Here is an 18032-nt window from a genome sequence, read left to right as displayed (position 1 = left end):
TCAGCCTTGTAGCTAGCTCTAATGGACTCAGCAGCGTGTCTCCGACGAACCCGCCCCACATGTTTAGAGCAATTCTGGCTTGAAATCTGCCCCGTCGCATGGTGTGAGCGCTTGCTGCTGCCAGACGTGCAAATTATGCACATTCACAAGATCTGCGCAAGTGAACATGGCTTCATCTGTCATCAGTCTTTCCGAAGTAACTCTGCGGTGTTTGCATACTGTTCCATGAGGCAGGTGCAGAATATAGCTCTTCTTGAGTATTCCACTTCGTAAGAAGTTGAACTTTCCAGCATCGTGTGACCAACTGTGCGGTGTTTCCACCTGACGTGCCGAACTTCTTGTACTTACTGTGGGTTGTTAGTCAATAAAACGTAGAATTTGCTCCTCGCATCTTAAGCTGCACCATCATGTTGTGGCCCACGTTCCTCACATCGAGGAAGAAGAGTTCCCGTGTCTCGTACTTGATGATGCCCCCGTCCGCAGCTCGTGGTCGTGCGGTAGCGTTCTCGCTTCCAGCGCCCGGGTTCCCGGGTTCGATTCCCGGCGGGGTCAGGGATTTTCTCTGCCTCGTGATGACTGGGTGTTGTGTGATGTCTTTAGGTTAGTTAGGTTTAAGTAGTTCTAAGTTCTAGGGGACTGATGAGCATAGATGTTAAGTCCCATAGTGCTCAGAGCCATTTGAACCATTTTTTTGATGATGCCCCCAAACGAGGCCTCTTCTTGCGCTCGGAATGTGACGCGGCGAGAATCTCGAGCGATGGATCTCCCTTGCCCGTACCGCAGACCGCCTAGCTTCTCCATAAATTAAGTGCATATGAGATAATTCTGCAAAGTTGTACGCCTCCATGATGCCGGAGTTGCGTTTGCGTGCTTTCTGCAAGGCTAACGGTCTTCGACTACGTGGCCAGCGTGCCGTTATAGTTGCGAACGCGAGGAAGCAAAACGAATAGTCTATACTGTCAGGTGCCGGTCACTTTGCGGGCCAGGTACGGCCATGCAAAAAGTATAAGGTCGTAAAGTTTGTGACGTGTTTTGTGGCAAGACTCTTCGACGCAGAGAAAAAGTAAGCTACACACTGAAGTGTGTGCATATTAAGGTACCACATGTAAAAATATTTGCACATATACCCATTACACCATATGTAAAACGTTCTGCACAGCTCCCACGTTTTATAGATTAGAAGAAATTCGTGTTAGCACCACAAACTACTTTTATCGAATAATTTATTATTGTAAAAATATTTTAGAATAAAAACATATTGGTTGGATAGGTTAAAACGTAAAATGTCATATCCATGGTAAAAGTTGTCTCGGTCAAGAAAAATTACACCCTAACCTTTCTGCACGTTTAATGAGTGTTACCAGAGGAAAACGTCAAAACTCATCAAATGTGCAGAAATCATACGGTTTTGATGTACATTGTCTTAACCAAGACAACTGTTAGCTTGGATGTGACGCTTTACGTTTTGATCTGTCGTATGGAGTTTCTTTTACTATAATGTATTTTTACATTGATTTGAAATAGTACTTGTTACCGAAACTGCTCGTCAATAAGGCATTACAAGTCAGTTTACGGTGTTAACTTGAATTTCTTCAGATATGGATAAATTTTATAAATTGTGAATCACTAAAAACATACGATCTTCTCGAAAACTTCGCAGATTTTGTCCCACATAAATGCACAATAACAAAATTATTTTTTCTATGACATTTTGTTTTTACAGGTACCAAAACAAACGAGTCCTGCGCAAATGAGACGACGGAATGAGACAACGTAGACTCCAAAAAGGTACACTACATTAATTTTAACGTACAATGATGAAATGATAGCGGACGGTCGTTTTTTCTCCACAGACCAAAAGTCAGTGAATAAATGTTGTCAGTGCGTGCACGTGTAGCGTGTTGTGGAACTCCAATTGTAATCATACCGAATTGCACGTTATTGCTATGCCCCTTCCCTCAATCCAGGATATACACACGACGATGGTGTCGCCTTCGGCAAGTGTTCAGTTCACTTTCCAGGGCACTAGCTATGTCGCTGCCGATTGCAGGCCTGAAGGCAACCAATCTGTGGAGATATATTCCTTGGCGTTCCGATAGATATAAGGAAAACATAATGACGAAGAGGAAGAAGAAGTAAAAAACAAACGATGCGATTGATTAAGGCACACCATAGATTACGAACATTTTTCTTCACCGGCTTTCATTGCTCTCTCGTAAGGTTATTTCCTGCCTCTCTGAAGTAGGGACGATCAGACTGAGCACGGCATACCTCAGCAGCGTCGCCCGTCGCAACTGAGCTGACAGCCAGTGTTACGTGGCCTTCCACAGGAGCAGCGGCAGCGGCAGCGGCAGCGTGCGGCCTGTTGCACGAATGTAGGTCACGCTTTACGAGCTTTCTCAACACGCAAGAACACTTTTCTCATCGAGGCTCGTTGGTCTAGGGGTATGATTCTCGCTTAGGGTGCGAGAGGTCCCGGGTTCAAATCCCGGATGAGCCCAAGTTTTTACACTTCGTTCCTGCCGTCTAAGAAAAGAAGTGGACACGCGTACTTCATATCCAAGAGACTGCGTAAGCACAACAAATGCCGAAAGCGTTGGGAACCAAGGAATGTAGGAGTTTATTGATGGGCCAGAATTCAGGCCTTGAGAGGCAGAGCACAAACATGTAACACAGCTCCGTTTAGCTGCAACTGCTGTTTCATTGACTTTTAACGTACATTTTCTGCTCCGGTACACTTACATTGCGATTGTTTAGTTGTTCTTAAGGCAAACGGATTTACGAGGTTGAATTCTTTCCAGTAGAACAGAACGTCCTTTCAGAAAATTCATTTGGTGACGCAGTCCTTCCATAAGTCTTCTATTCGTTTCTGTTTCATGCATTGCTATTATGCGCAACTTAGTTTTGTAGAGTGGCCCATAATATTCACAGTCCTTGGTTTCAGCCATCAAGAATGATTTATAATAATATTTGTAAGCATTTCAAATACCTTGAACTAATAAACCTCAGCTGTAGTTGCGTTAAGATTTTTATCACTGAAAGCTGATCTGCCCACCATCTATTGTTAGCAGCGAGCGAAACTCTCATTGGACGCCATTTTTACTGCCGGAGAAAAAGAAATCCTCGACACACACACGTGCATGCTTCATCAAACTAAGAACTATGTCAGATTGTTTACTGTGAATCCTAGTTCCACAAGGAAGGAAATCGTATGCTGCTACCGGTCGTCACTATTCTCACAGCGAAGCCGACATCCACTCTTCAGGGTCTTCAATACACTTACCAACGAGTGCAAGATGCAATAACAATTCTATAATATTCGAGCTCTTAGACTCGTGAAATAGTTATACTGTGCAAGAAATAATGACCCGTTTGTGTATGGGATTCGCTTCGTATATACAGTATTTGGATGATGATAAACATTGAATTTCCACAAAGTCTGTTTCATTTCATTCTTAAACTTGCTTCGAAAGACTCTGTGGGTAACACGTCAGTGACTGAAGAAGATGTGATAGAGACAGTCACGCTGCTCCATCGCTGCAGTAGTGCAGTATTGTTGACTACTGAGAGATGGAACTTTCCGTATCGAGTGCGTCGTGGATAGTTCATACAGCCACTGAAAGTGAATATACACTCCTGGAAATTGAAATAAGAACACCGTGAATTCATTGTCCCAGGAAGGGGAAACTTTATTGACACATTCCTGGGGTCAGATACATCACATGATCACACTGACAGAACCACAGGCACATAGACACAGGCAACAGAGCATGCACAATGTCGGCACTACTACAGTGTATATCCACCTTTCGCAGCAATGCAGGCTGCTATTCTCCCATGGAGACGATCGTAGAGATGCTGGATGTAGTCCTGTGGAACGGCTTGCCATGCCATTTCCACCTGGCGCCTCAGTTGGACCAGCGTTCGTGCTGGACGTGCAGACCGCGTGAGACGACGCTTCATCCAGTCCCAAACATGCTCAATGGGGGACAGATCCGGAGATCTTGCTGGCCAGGGTAGTTGACTTACACCTTCTAGAGCACGTTGGGTGGCACGGGATACATGCGGACGTGCATTGTCCTGTTGGAACAGCAAGTTCCCTTGCCGGTCTAGGAATGGTAGAACGATGGATTCGATGACGGTTTGGATGTACCGTGCACTACTCAGTGTCCCCTCGACGATCACCAGTGGTGTACGGCCAGTGTAGGAGATCGCTCCCCACACCATGATGCCGGGTGTTGGCCCTGTGTGCCTCGGTCGTATGCAGTCCTGATTGTGGCGCTCACCTGCACGGCGCCAAACACGCATACGACCATCATTGGCACCAAGGCAGAAGCGACTCTCATCGCTGAAGACGACACGTCTCCATTCGTCCCTCCATTCACGCCTGTCGCGACACCACTGGAGGCGGGCTGCACGATGTTGGGGCGTGAGCGGAAGACGGCCTAACGGTGTGCGGGACCGTAGCCCAGCTTCATGGAGACGGTTGGGAATGGTCCTCGCCGATACCCCAGGAGCAACAGTGTCCCTAATTTTCTGGGAAGTGGCGGTGCGGTCCCCTACGGCACTGCGTAGGATCCTACGGTCTTGGCGTGCATCCGTGCGTCGCTGCGGTCCGGTCCCAGGTCGACGGGCACGTGCACCTTCCGCCGACCACTGGCGACAACATCGATGTACTGTGGAGACCTCACGCCCCACGTGTTGAGCAATTCGGTGGTACGTCCACCCGGCCTCCCGCATGCCCACTATACACCCTCGCTCAAAGTCCGTCAACTGCACATACGGTTCACGTCCACGCTGTCGCGGCATGCTACAAGTGTTAAAGACTGCGATGGAGCTCCGTATGCCACGGCAAACTGGCTGACACTGACGGCGGCGGTGCACAAATGCTGCGCAGCTAGCGCCATTCGACGGCCAACACCGCGGTTCCTGGTGTGTCCGCTGTGCCGTGCGTGTGATCATTGCTTGTACAGCCCTCTCGCAGTGTCCGGAGCAAGTATGGTGGGTCTGACACACCGGTGTCAATGTGTTCTTTTTTCCATTTCCAGGAGTGTATTTTATGATGGATCAGTATAATCTGCGAAAATTCAAAATTCCTTCCGTGAACCCTTCGGAAACGGATCGAACGATCACTGTGCCACTAGCAGAAGCGGAGCTTGCCAAAAACAGCAAACGATTATCCTTCCGTTCGTCACTGCCTCTAACCTCATTTTCTTCAGATGCGGCGACGGTGGTATTGTTCCCAAAGTGCTCTCTTCAATCAGCGACTTCTCTTTCCAGCACCTGGTTGTTGGTGGCTCTGTTCTAGATTATCGTTCGTTGCAGTGAGCTGCTACGATGGATCACTTACTCTTACCGTAGCAATCGTGATTTGATGGCGATTAGTAAAGAAATTTTCATATGGTACGAAGTAATACCACCTCAATGTATTTCTTGCTAATGTAACGACGGTGCATTGTGGATGGCGGTCGATCCCAGCGGAACACAGCACAGTCCAGTAACCGCTTGCACTTTTCTCAGACTGTCATTTGCCTTTTCGATAACACGAGCGTGATAGGGCTCTCAGACATTTTTTCTTTCTCTTGAAGTACCTAAAAGCGACAGCATGCTTATTTAATAGCGTGCGAGCCGATTTAGAGTAGCACCCGCACTTCAGCACTGGATTACCCGCAGATCTCGATTTACGGATCTTCTTCAGAAAGGAATTGATTCGATCGCTTCTTAGCACCGAAAGCATTAGCAATGCCTTGCCGATTTTTTGCATTTACTCATTCCTTCAATAGTAAGTATGTAGATGCGACCTTACAAATAGAACTAGCGCACAATTGGGGCGACAACTAGGAAAACGGTAGGTACCTCAGGAAGCGTTCTTATACGTGCATAGAGCCGAATATTACAAAATAAATTCTGTTAAATTAATAATAATTTCCCATATTTTTAACCAAAGGCGAAGGTGAATTTATAATCTTTGGAAATAGCAGGACTGCAACCCACTACTTTCGACTCTAACCATTACACCAAGGTGAACTTCTGAAACACTTGACTGTGTCCTTTCTGTATACCACCTGAAGGCTTTAACCACAGATATCCCATTTAATTATATTAAATCGTGCCGGGAACGACTTTTTTTTTTTGTATCTTCAATGCGCCGTTACCTTGAAATAAAATACTTTCATAACATACAAGTTATAATACCAAATCAACCCAGTAAGAAAACTTTATAACCATTAATACGGCGTTTTTCTTCACTTTAATAGAACAAATTGTAGCAGTACCGACGCGTTTTCGAGAGATTTTCAATGTGATGGCATTTTGAGACAGAATATTTTCATGGGGCACAAATTACGAGTACAATATAAAACACACGAAATAACAGTTGCAACTAAGAACAACGAAATCTAATATGGCCTTTCCCACGTTATCACTGAGGTCGACAGATACTCTTGCAATCTTCGGTACAGCGTTTGTCGTCAAAATGACGTCAGTTTACATCAAAAGTGATACACATAGCATCGCAGAGTGTCGATTGCTTGTTCTCGGATTGCAGGCGCAGGTATGAAGAGGTAACGCTGTGCTTAGTTTACAGTGAAGCTTTCTTCCCTGCTGATGGTCGCACAGGTCAACGAGAAGCTTAAGAACGAATACGACTGCCCACATGTTCCCTTGCAGTCCAATGTCGGCCACTGTTCCATCGGAATGCCCCACACATCTGGATATTATGCAATTCATCCAGCTGGGCAAATGGAGGGCAAAAGTAAGGCCCCTTTCAAACTCCATCAAGTACTGATAACGGTGTCTCACACGAGTACTCGGTATCTCCGTGTCCTCGCAGTGATTAATCAACAGTTGTACGCTACCAGGCCTGGTAACAACACCAAACTCGAGTAACACTAACACACTTTGATGGTCGCTCTACCTGCCACAAAGAATTGCAAAATGGTTCAAATGGCTCTGAGCACTATGGGACTCAACTGCTGAGGTCATTAGTCCCCTAGAACTTAGAACTAGTTAAACCTAACTAACCTAAGGACATCACAAACATCCATGCCCGAGGCAGGATTCGAACCTGCGACCGTAGCGGTCTTGCGAAAGAATTGCAAATCCAATCATTTACCTACCCGCCGACGTGATGTACATGTACGAAGTTGCGTTGACATCGGAACATTACTTCTAGGTGCTTCACTTTCTTGTCAGACAGTTTTTATGTATAAACTATGCAAACGAAAAGCATATTTCATTAAGAAATGTGGATAAGTGCAAGGTAATGACTGTAGCAAATACAGGCATGCCACACACATTTATAGGTAATACTAAGAAGCGACATATAATGGAGTGATCACGTGAAATCATTATTGTAGAAGGTGGATGGATCAATTAGATGCATTTGGAGGGGCTGCGCGGATTAGCCGAGCGGTCTAAGGCGCTGCAGTCATGGACTGTGCGGCTGATCCCGGCGGAGGTTCGAGTCCTTCCTCGGGCATGGATGTGTATGTGTTTGTCCTTAGGGTAATTTAGGTTAAGTAGTGTGTAAGCTTAGGGACTGATGACCTTAGCAGTTAAGTCCCATAAGATTTCACACACATATGGATTTTTTTAATTTTTTATTTGGAGGGTTACAGGAAAATGAATGGTAATCTGACCTAAATCTTCGATCATACCTCTTATTACGGAATCGCTTATTGTTGCGAGCATTACCGTTTGCATTATTGTGGTTCAGCTCCATCGTATTCATCACTGGGTTGTGAAGAGTCTGTCCATTTCCATTCCAGCATGGCCTGTTATCCTGCGAAAATTAAACCTTCTCACATGACTCTAATGACTTGTACGGAATTGTTCAGTATACAAGGTTCCACTCGATCTTGGGTCTTCGTATAACACATCTCATGTATCCATAACCGACAGTAATTCTTCCGTAGTTGGTTTTTTTTCTTCTTTCCGGGAGTTATCTACAACATGCGGCGTCTCTCACATCTGAGTTTCCATCACCTTCTATCTTGCCAGGGTTCTTCTAGTGTGGCTCTCTCCTGCACCGGACGCCTCTCTCCATCATTCCAGTGTAGCAAGGTTCTTCCTCTTTTTCTGTGTCGTAGAGATCTCCAGTCGCATATTTTAGAAGGCTCTCTTTCCTCTGTTATTCTTCTAAGATGTCCATACCATGTTACTTATTTGTTTTCAGTTGTGTCTGCAATATCTTTGGTTGCTCCCAACTGTTCTCCTAGCACTTCATTTCTTATTTTCTCTCTTCTTGCTGCTTCACAACTTCGTCCCAAAACTCCACTTCCATTGTCTTCGTTTGTTTTCATTGACCCTGGAGACTTCCCACAGTTCTGCACCATAGAAAGCAATGCTCTCAACCATAGTCTTGTATATCTCATTTTCAAATTTTTTGACGTAGTTCTGTCACAGAACTGGAGTGCAACTTCTTAATTGCCATTTTTCCTTTTTCTATTCTGTGTTTCATTTCTTGGTTGCATCCAGCTTTATCACAATGACTGACCCTAAATATTTGTATGTTCGACAATACTTTACTATACACCCAAGATCCCTTCCTACACCTTTGATAACCGAGTATTCAGTCTTTGTAAAGTTAATTTTCGTACCCCACTGCTACGATTCTTCCTTAAACTTTCTTAACGTATAATACACATCCTCTTCTTCCTCGACGAAAATAACTTGATCGTCGGCGATGTGTAGGGAGAACAGGATATTGTCAATTATTCTGTCATGTTTTAGCGTTTCGATTTCCAATTTTTCGGTGCTTCGTTCAAAAATATTTTAAGGAAGGTAGGAGCTAAGCAATACCCTTACCTCAGTCCTTTACTGACCTTAAGTTTCTGTAATTGTAACTTCCCAAAGCATTATCTGAATACCGCTTTCTAACAGCTTGTACATAACATTTATGAATGTTCTGGTTATTTGTTGCTTCCCACATCCTAGAAAGTGGTTGTCATAGGCCTTCTGCAAATCTATAAGAACCATGTGTGTTCCCAAGTTGTGTGCAGTTCTCTTGTCAGTCTCCCGTCTAATGCTGCAGGTATTATCGATACAAGAGTTTCTTGCCCGGAATCTACTAAGATCTTCTACTTCCTCAGTTTCTCTACTATTTTCCAGTTTGGAGGATCTTATTACACAGTCTCGATATATAATTGAGAACTGTGATGTTTGATAATTTGCACTGTCGTCTTTGATTCCCTTTTTAAAGATGTTTGTAATGAACACTTCTTTAAACTCAACAGGGATTTCCTTTCCTCTACGACAGAGATTGAATAGCTTTGCTAGACATTTAAATAACACATTGGGCTCAGCCTTCAGCAACTCCATATATATAGCTCCAGGTCCTGGTTCTTCGCCATTTTTGAACTGTTTAACTGTATCTTGGATATCCGTTGTTGTTTTCTTCTGGATTTCTGTGTCATGTGCGTTGCCTGCAAAGGAGCATATATTTTGAAATTCAGGTCGACCTTCTTTAAACAGTTCTTGCCGATATGTCTTCCATTTATCTATGCTTATGTGTTTACACTACTTCTGCCATTTGTTGTTTATCTCTTTACATGCTTCTTTGGACTTTGAATTTCCTATGGGGTTATTAATTTCTTCACATTTAAAGTACCACGTAGCATTTTTTGCTGTAATGACTGCTTACTTTGCCTGTCCCCTCAATCTTTCAAATCTACCACATCAGTCATGTTGCCTATAAGCCAGCTGTTGTAAGTCTCCTTTCTCTTATCCACTTTTAAATTTCCCAGACGTGCTCCCAACTAGTCAGAGACTTTCAAAGGCCGCTCCATAAATACGTCTCACAACTGCCTTGTACACTACTTCCATTGTCGTACCATCAGTCTAATTTAGCATCTCATTCGATCTAAATTTGTATAAGAAGGCTGTTGAAGAATTGTGCAATAAATTTAACTTATACTGTAGTTGATCCAGTTTCTCTCCATTCTCATGGCAATTGTTTTGGCAGCTACTAATTTTTTGAAGGGGGTACCGAAGAGCACATCCAAGGAGAAAATGGTAAGATCGACATTCTACTTACCCGTAGACTCTGCAGTTCTCCACCTTTGTACTATTACTGTCTCTCCCTACAGCATAATCAGTTAGAGTGTAATCTCGCTATTGACTGTATCCATGTATATTTATGAATCTCTTTGCGTTAAATAAAATTCGTTCCATATCTTAAGACCGTACTGCTCACATATTTCTGTCAGCCTTTCTCGATTGTCATCCACAATATTTTCCCCAGATTTGCCTAAAACCTTGCTAGCATCCTGCTTACGCAGTCGTCCGCTAAAATCTCCTAAAAGATATAGCCCCTTCCTATTGCTAATGCCATCCTCGAGGTTTCACAAATCATTAAGCAAAATTTTCTTCTCAGCGTCAGTAGCATTATCTGTGGTGCGTTTACGCTGCACCGGTCGTTACATCTACGTCTACGTCTACATGGATACGCTGCAAATCACATTTAAGTGCGTGGCAGAGGATTCATTGAACCACCATCACGTCACATCATTCACGTTAATGAGCTTTCCCTAATCTCAGCCAGCAATTGGACTTCAGAATTCTGAGTTGGTCTTCATTGGTAATTGGTTCAGCCCCGTATCGTATCTTGTTTACATATGTTCAGAATATTTGCGCAGTGTGCCCTGCCCCGGACTGTACAGCTATGAACTGTATACCTCATTGCGCAGACGTTCCAGAGTTTCTGTTTACTAGCATTTCCCAATAAATGACTTCTCAAACTCTTCTTCATAAGTCCTGAAGGACTCGCTTGTATCAACTGCTCAAAGCGTCCTATTACTATCCAATGACGAAACTTATATTCCGTTCTTCAGTTCATAGACATGGTAATACTCCACTGTAAGTTCGAATAAACACAATTGGAGAGATGATTCCTTTTCAGGGGTAAACACATGAATTTGCCTACGTTTAATCTATTTTTCCTCGCTCAAAAACATCACATAATCAGTCTGTCCTCTACAGAAAATGCGATTGCAATGACGTTTGATTCGTTAACAGGTTGTGAATATTGTGGCGGAAATGAGAGTGACTCAGGGACATTACCTCTTTCGTCGTCGCTTACAACGTATTGGTTGTCATGCAAATCCTATTTTAAACCTGTTAGCTCAGGATTAACTGCCGCGACATACTGATTAATCTCAGACAAAATTGGCGTAATTTTTCATTTGCTTCCTCCTCACAATTTTTTCCACAGATTTACACACTACTTAGTACAGAACTCAATGTCTTTTCAGAAAGAACTCGACACAAAAATGTATCCACCCAAAATAAAACTAATCTGATACTCATATATTGAGAGTTGACCATAGAATAATACGTCATTACTCTCAATGTTCCTTCAATCTTTATGATGGTAGAGCTCTGTCACAAATGGAGATAATGAAGGGGATAATATAAAACTTAGTTGTCTGGGTCTGCTGCGACATATAAAAAAGCTCCAACTAGAAGTTGATAGCGCCATAACTGGTTGCTACTACGGTCGTTTACACCTCGTTACAAAGCTATTTCTACGGAATATGGCACACTCTGATCGCAGCCGTTACACCCCTGTTGTACAGAATACATCAACAGAAGTAAATCCGATTAATGTCCCTAAAAGAGTTGTTGATACTTCGTTTTTGTATTTTTTTTACTCTTAAGTAAAAAAAGAAACAATTAAAGATGGACATAAACTTTCTGGCAGATTAAAACTGTGTGCCGGACCGAGACTCGAATTCGGGACCTTTGCCTTTCGCGAGCAAGTGCACTACCATCTGAGCTACCCAAGCATACTCCGCTGCAGGGTGAAAATCTCATTCTGGATACATAGTATGTTCAGTTCTGCATCTGAAAGATTACATTATTAATGACAAATTTAGTTAATTACGAAGAGTCACTAGAACAGTTACTGAGGTTTAGTCAGTGAGACATTTTAATCAACTCTTCATATACCTGTCATTAAATTTGTCGTTAAAAGGAATAATCATACCCATAATTACAGTCTTCTTCGCCGACTTACCGAATAATAAAACCGCCTGATAGCACAACTAAATTTGAAAGGTTTATTATTACAAACGAATTATTCTGTTCTGGAAAGGAATTATTTTGCCTAGCTTAAGAACGCAAGAGAACGCTATAGTTAGTCATATTGTATGAGATTTAGCCACACTAAAATTTGAATAATGTTAAATGGTCCTTAAATCAGCTTCTTCTATGTAATTTCGATAAATTATGGAAACAGTACACGGAACAGGTAACTAAATGAAGGATTCATGCATGCATCGCGGGTGGAACGTTTGACTGTTTGTGTGCAGAAATCAGTCTGATTTCCGCTTCATGATACCTACTACAGCAATGTACGGATGTGTATACGATACACCTACATTCATTACTGAAAACTTTGCATCACAGGTTCTAGGCCAATTTTCACATCTTTTTAGCATTTCAATTTTTGTTTTTCTTTATTTCTACGTAGACGCATCGTCATACAAGCCTCTGACCTTTTGTGTCCCCTTCCTTATATCCTCCTCAACTGAGTTGGTCGTTTACTATGTGAATCCCACAAATCCGAACTATAGTTGATTGTTGTTGTTGTTCTCGTGGTTGTGTTATTGCCGTAACCTTCTTACTGTATTCAAGCCTAGATCTACTTTTACAATTTGTATCCCCCCCTCTCCCCCCGCAGCCCCACCACCCTTCACATACATCGTCCCATTACGAAACTGACGATTCCTTCATGCCTCGTATTTGTCCTATCAACCAGTCCCTTCTTTTAGTCAAGTTGTGACATAAATTTCTGTTTCCTTCATTTCAATTGAGTATCTCCTCATTTGTTGTTCAATCTACCAATCTAATATTCAGCATTCTTCTACACCCCCGACTCTATTCTCTTCTTGTCTGAACTGCCTATTGGCCACGTTTCACTTCCACGCAAGGCTACACTCCAGCTGGTTATAATTAAAGTGTAGCTACTCACGGAGGTAGATTGTGGCCTGTAATTATCGTGTGCCAGTCAATCTGGTAGATATTCTAATGCATCAATGCGGAACCGAATTACGCTGGAAATAATTTGTTCTAATTTTCGCCACCAGATGCAAGTCTGGGGCTGCGAACGCGGCAAATACGTTTAGAAAAGTTGTACGTGAGTAGCTTTCACTGTGTGTGTGTGTGTGTGTGTGTGTGTGTGTGTGTGTGTTTTATCGTTTATGGTTAACGTTAATACAAACCTGGGAATGTGACCTGACAAGCTAAATGAGCTATGAGCTCAAAGTCACATTACTTACATGAAACTGAAAAGAATCTTGATTGTGTATGAAGACGGATGTGATTCATAAGCAAATAAATAAGCAAACCAATAATTTCACGCTCAGTACATTTAGTCAGTGCGAATTGTTTGCAAAAACCGTAACTGCATGGAACAAAATACAAAAAAAGTTGTAATGTCGACCTATAGAGGAATGAAACCTGAAACACACGAAAATTTCTAAACTGACATGTGGCCCTGTTAAAATAAAGGAACTGATAGAACCTACATTGCGCAAAGGAAAGGAAACAATCACATATTATGAATCTCGCCTGCTGGCACAAACAGAAACACAGCAAGACTCCGCATCAGCTAAAAACTCCTGCTAAAAACTAACTACAGTCGGTTCAAGGAAATTGGGTTCATAATCTTCACACAGAAAGCCAGCGAACACACAACTCAGTTCTGAAATTTCGGTTAGGAAGGAACTTATCAAAAAAACAATTAAAGGCTCTAATATGAAAATTTATTTAATCTAATAACTTCCATGGTACAGTAAATTAACTGAGAACAACAATAATCAATAGAATACTCATCAAAAACTCGACTGTGACGAGGGTGAAATGGACCAAAAATACACTACTGGCCATTAAAATTGCTACACCAAGAAGAATTGCAGATGATAAACGGGTATTCATTGCACAAATATATTATACTAGAAATGACATGTGATTACATTTTCACGCAGTTTGGGTGCATACATCCTGAGAAATAAATACCCAGAACAACCACCTCTGGCCCGTAATAACGGCCTTGATACGCCTGGGCATTGAGTCAAACAGAGCTTGGATGGCGTGTACAGGTACAGCTGCCCATGCAGCCTCAACACGATACCACAGTTCATCAAGAGTAGTGACTGGCGTATTGTGACGAGCCAGTTGCTCGGCCACCATTTACCAGACGTTTTCAGTTGGTGAGGGATCTGGAGAATGTGCTGGCCAGGGCAGCAGCCGAACATTATCTGTATCCAGAAAGGCCCGTACAGGACCTGCAACATGCGGTCGTGTATTATCCTGCTGTAGTGTAGGGTTTCGCGGAGATCAAATGAAGGGTAGAGCCTCGGGTCGTAACACATCTGAAATGTAACGTCCACTGTTCCATGTGCCGTCAATGCGAACAAGAGGTGACAGAGACGTGTAACCAATGGCACCCCATACCATCACGCCAGGCGATGACGAATACAAGCTTCCTATGTACGTTCACCACGATGTCGCCAAACACGGATGCGACCATCATGATACTGTAAACAGAACCTGGATTCATCCGAAAAAATGACGTTTTGCCATTCGTGCACCCAGATTCGTTGTCAAGTACACCATCGCAGGCGCTCTCGTCTGTGATGCAGCGTCAAGGGTAACCGCAGCCATGGTCTCCGAGCTGATAGTCCATGCTGCTGCAAACGTCATCGAACTGTTCGTGCAGATGGTTGTTGTCTTGCAAACGTCCCCATCCGTTGACCCAGGGATCGAGACGTGGCTGCACGATCCGTTACAGCCATGCGGATAAGATGCCTGTCATCTCGACTGCTAGTGATACGAGTCCTTTGGGATCCAGTACGGCATTCTGTATTACCCCCCTGAACCCACAGATCCCATATTCTGCTAACAGACATTAGATCTCGACCAACACGAGCAGCAATGTCGCGATACGATAAACCGCAATCGCGATAGGCTGCAATCCGACCTTTATCAAAGTCGGAATCGTGATGGAACACATTTCTCCTCCTTACACGAGGCATCACAACAACGTTTCACCAGGCAACGCCGGTCAACTGCTGTTTGTGCATGAGAAATCGGTTGGAAACTTTCCTCATGTCAGCACGTTGTAGGTGTCGCCACTGTCGCCAACCTTGTGTGAATGCTCTGAAAAGCTAATCATTTGCATATCACAGCATCTTCTTCCTGTCGGTTAAATTTCGCGTCTGTAGCACGTCATCTTCGTGATGTAGCAATTTCAATGGCCAGTAGTGTACAAGTCTCCAAAAATAAAAATAAACTTTTTACGTCATCAAACAACACCTTGTTCTTCATTTCAGAACCTATTTTATGTCCGTATGCTATCCAACCATTGTTCTGAGACATCATTCCTCCTCGTAATAAACCTGCACCTCACATTATTCCGAAGGTGCTTCCATGCCTTACACTGCATACTCAACGAACTCCAGTGGTGTATCGAGAGGTTGTAACAATGGAAAATTGTACTGAAATGCAGGAGGATCTGCAGCGAATTGTTGCATGGTGCAGGGAATGGCAATTGAATCTCAGTGTAGACGAATGTAATGTGCTGCGAATACATAGAAAGATAGATCCCTTATCATTTAGCTACAAAATAGCAGGTCAGCAACTGGAAGCAGTTAATTCCATAAACTATCTGGGAGTACGCATTAGGAGTGATTTAAAATGGAATGATCATATAAAGTTGATTTTCGGTAAAACAGATGCCAGACTGAGATTCATTGGAAGAATCCTAAGGAAATGCAATCTGAAAACAAAGGAAGTAGGTTACAGTACGCTTGTTCGCCCACTGCTTGAATACTGCTCAGCAGTCTGGGATCCGTACCAGATAGGGTTGATAGAAGAGATAGAGAAGATCCAACGGAGAGCAGAGCGCTTCGTTACAGGATCATTTAGTAATCGCGAAAGCGTTACGGAGATGATAGATAAACTCCAGTGGAAGACTCTGCAGGACAGACGCTCAGTAGCTCGGTACGGGCTTTTGTTAAAGTTTCGAGAACATACCTTCATCGAAGAGTCAAATAGTATATTGCTCCCTCCTACGTATATCTCGCGAAGAGACCATGAGGATAAAATCAGAGAGATTAGAGCCCACACAGAAGCATACCGACAATCCTTCTTTCCACGAACAATACGAGACTCGAATAGAAGGGAGAACCGATAGAGGTACTTAGGGTACCCTCCGCCACACACCGTCAGCTGGCTTGCGGAGTATGGATGTAGATGTAGAACCCCCACTACTGACTGACACAGATTCTATGACTCCACAGGGCTGCCGTCACAGACACAGACACTGTTGCCTAACAACTGTTTCTCCAACCACAGTTCTTCAAATATATCATTTTCATTTAGAAATATTAAGACATCCAATAACATGACCAAAATGATAGCCATCTGACAATGTTTGTGTATGTAATGGATTAGGAACGGGACGTGAGCAGGGAAGTTCAAACATGTACATCTACATTTATAACCCGCAAGCCACGTAACGGTGTGTGGCGGAGGGCACTTTACGTGCCACTTTCATTACCTCCCTTTCCTGTTCCAGTCGTGTATGGTTCGCGGGAAGAACGACTGCCGGAAAGCCTCCGTGCGCGCTCGAATCTCTCTAATTTTCTATTCGTGATCTCCTCGGGAGGTATAAGTAGGAGGAAGCAATATATTCGATACCTCATCCAGAAACGCACCCTCTCGAAACCTGGACAGCAAGCTACACCGCGATGCAGAGCGCCTCTCTTGCAGAGTCTGCCACTTGAGTTTGCTTAACATCTCCGTAACGCTATCACGCTTACCAAATAACCCTGTGACGAAACGCGCCGCTCTTCTTTGGATCTTCTCTACCTCCTCCGTCAGACCGATCTGGTACAGATGCCACACTGATGAGCAATACTCAAGTTAAGGTCGAACGAGTGTTTTGTAAGCCACCTTCTTTGTTTATGGACTACATTTTCTAAGGACTCTCTCAATGAATCTCAACTTGGCACCCGCCTTACCAACAATTAATTTTATATGATTATTCCACTTCAAATCGTTCCGTACACATACCCCCAGATATTTTGCAGAAGTAACTGCTACCAGTGTTTGTTCCGCTATCATATAATCATACAATAAAGGATCCTTCTTTCTATGTATTCGCAATACATTACATTTGTCTATGTTAAGGGTCAGTTGCCACTCCCTGCACCAAGTGCCTATCAGATGCAGATCTTCCTGCATTTCGCTGCAATTTTCTAATGCTGCAACTTCTCTGTATACTACAGCATCATCCGCGAAAAGCCGCATGTAACTTCCGACACTATCTACTAGTTCAATTGTATATATTGTGAAAAGCAGTGGTACCATAACACTCCCCTGTGGCACGCCAGAGGTTACTTTAACGTCTGTAGACGTCTCTCCATTGAGAACAACATGCTGTGTTCTGTTTGCTAAAAACTCTTCAATCCAGCCACACAGCTGGTCTGATATTCCGTAGGCTCTCACTTTATCAGGCGACTGTGCGGAACTGTATCGAACGCCTTCCAGAAATCAAGGAAAATGGCATCTACCTGGGAACCTGTGTCTAATATTTTCTGGGTCTCATGAACAAATAAAGCGAGTTGGGTCTCACACGATCGCTGTTTCCGGAATCCACGTAGAATTCCTGCAGAGCAGATTCTGGGTTTCCAGAAATGACATGATACGCGAGCAAAAAACATGTTCTAAAATTCTACAACAGATCGATGTCAGAGATATAGGCCTATAGTTTTGCGCATCTGCTCGACGACACTTCTTGAAAACTGGGACTACCTGTGCTCTTTTCCAATCATTTGGAACCTTCCGTTCCTCTGGAGACTTGCGGTACACGGCTGTTAGAAGGGGGAGCAAGTTCTTTCGCGTACTCTGTGTAGAATCGGTATCCCGTCAGGTCCAGTGAACTTTCCTCTGTTGAGTGATTTCAGTTGCTTTTCTATTCCTTGGACACTTATTTCGATGTCAGCCATTTTTTCGTTTGTGCGAGG

The 18032-nt window shown here is 43.4% G+C and overlaps 1 non-coding gene across 1 annotated transcript; it reads left to right on the top strand.

Annotated features, from left to right (window-relative positions):
- Positions 1-2428: 2428 nt before the first annotated feature.
- Positions 2429-2500, top strand: Trnap-agg. Its single transcript has one exon. It is a non-coding gene; the product is annotated as a tRNA-Pro (tRNA).
- The last annotated feature ends 15532 nt before the right edge of the window (positions 2501-18032 follow it).

The sequence above is a fragment of the Schistocerca piceifrons genome, chromosome 2 (genome assembly GCF_021461385.2).
Source record: "Schistocerca piceifrons isolate TAMUIC-IGC-003096 chromosome 2, iqSchPice1.1, whole genome shotgun sequence".
In the NCBI taxonomy this organism is placed as follows: Eukaryota; Metazoa; Arthropoda; class Insecta; order Orthoptera; family Acrididae; genus Schistocerca; species Schistocerca piceifrons.
Note: the sequence above shows the minus strand (reverse complement) of the source record. Positions and strands in the feature narration are given on the sequence as shown.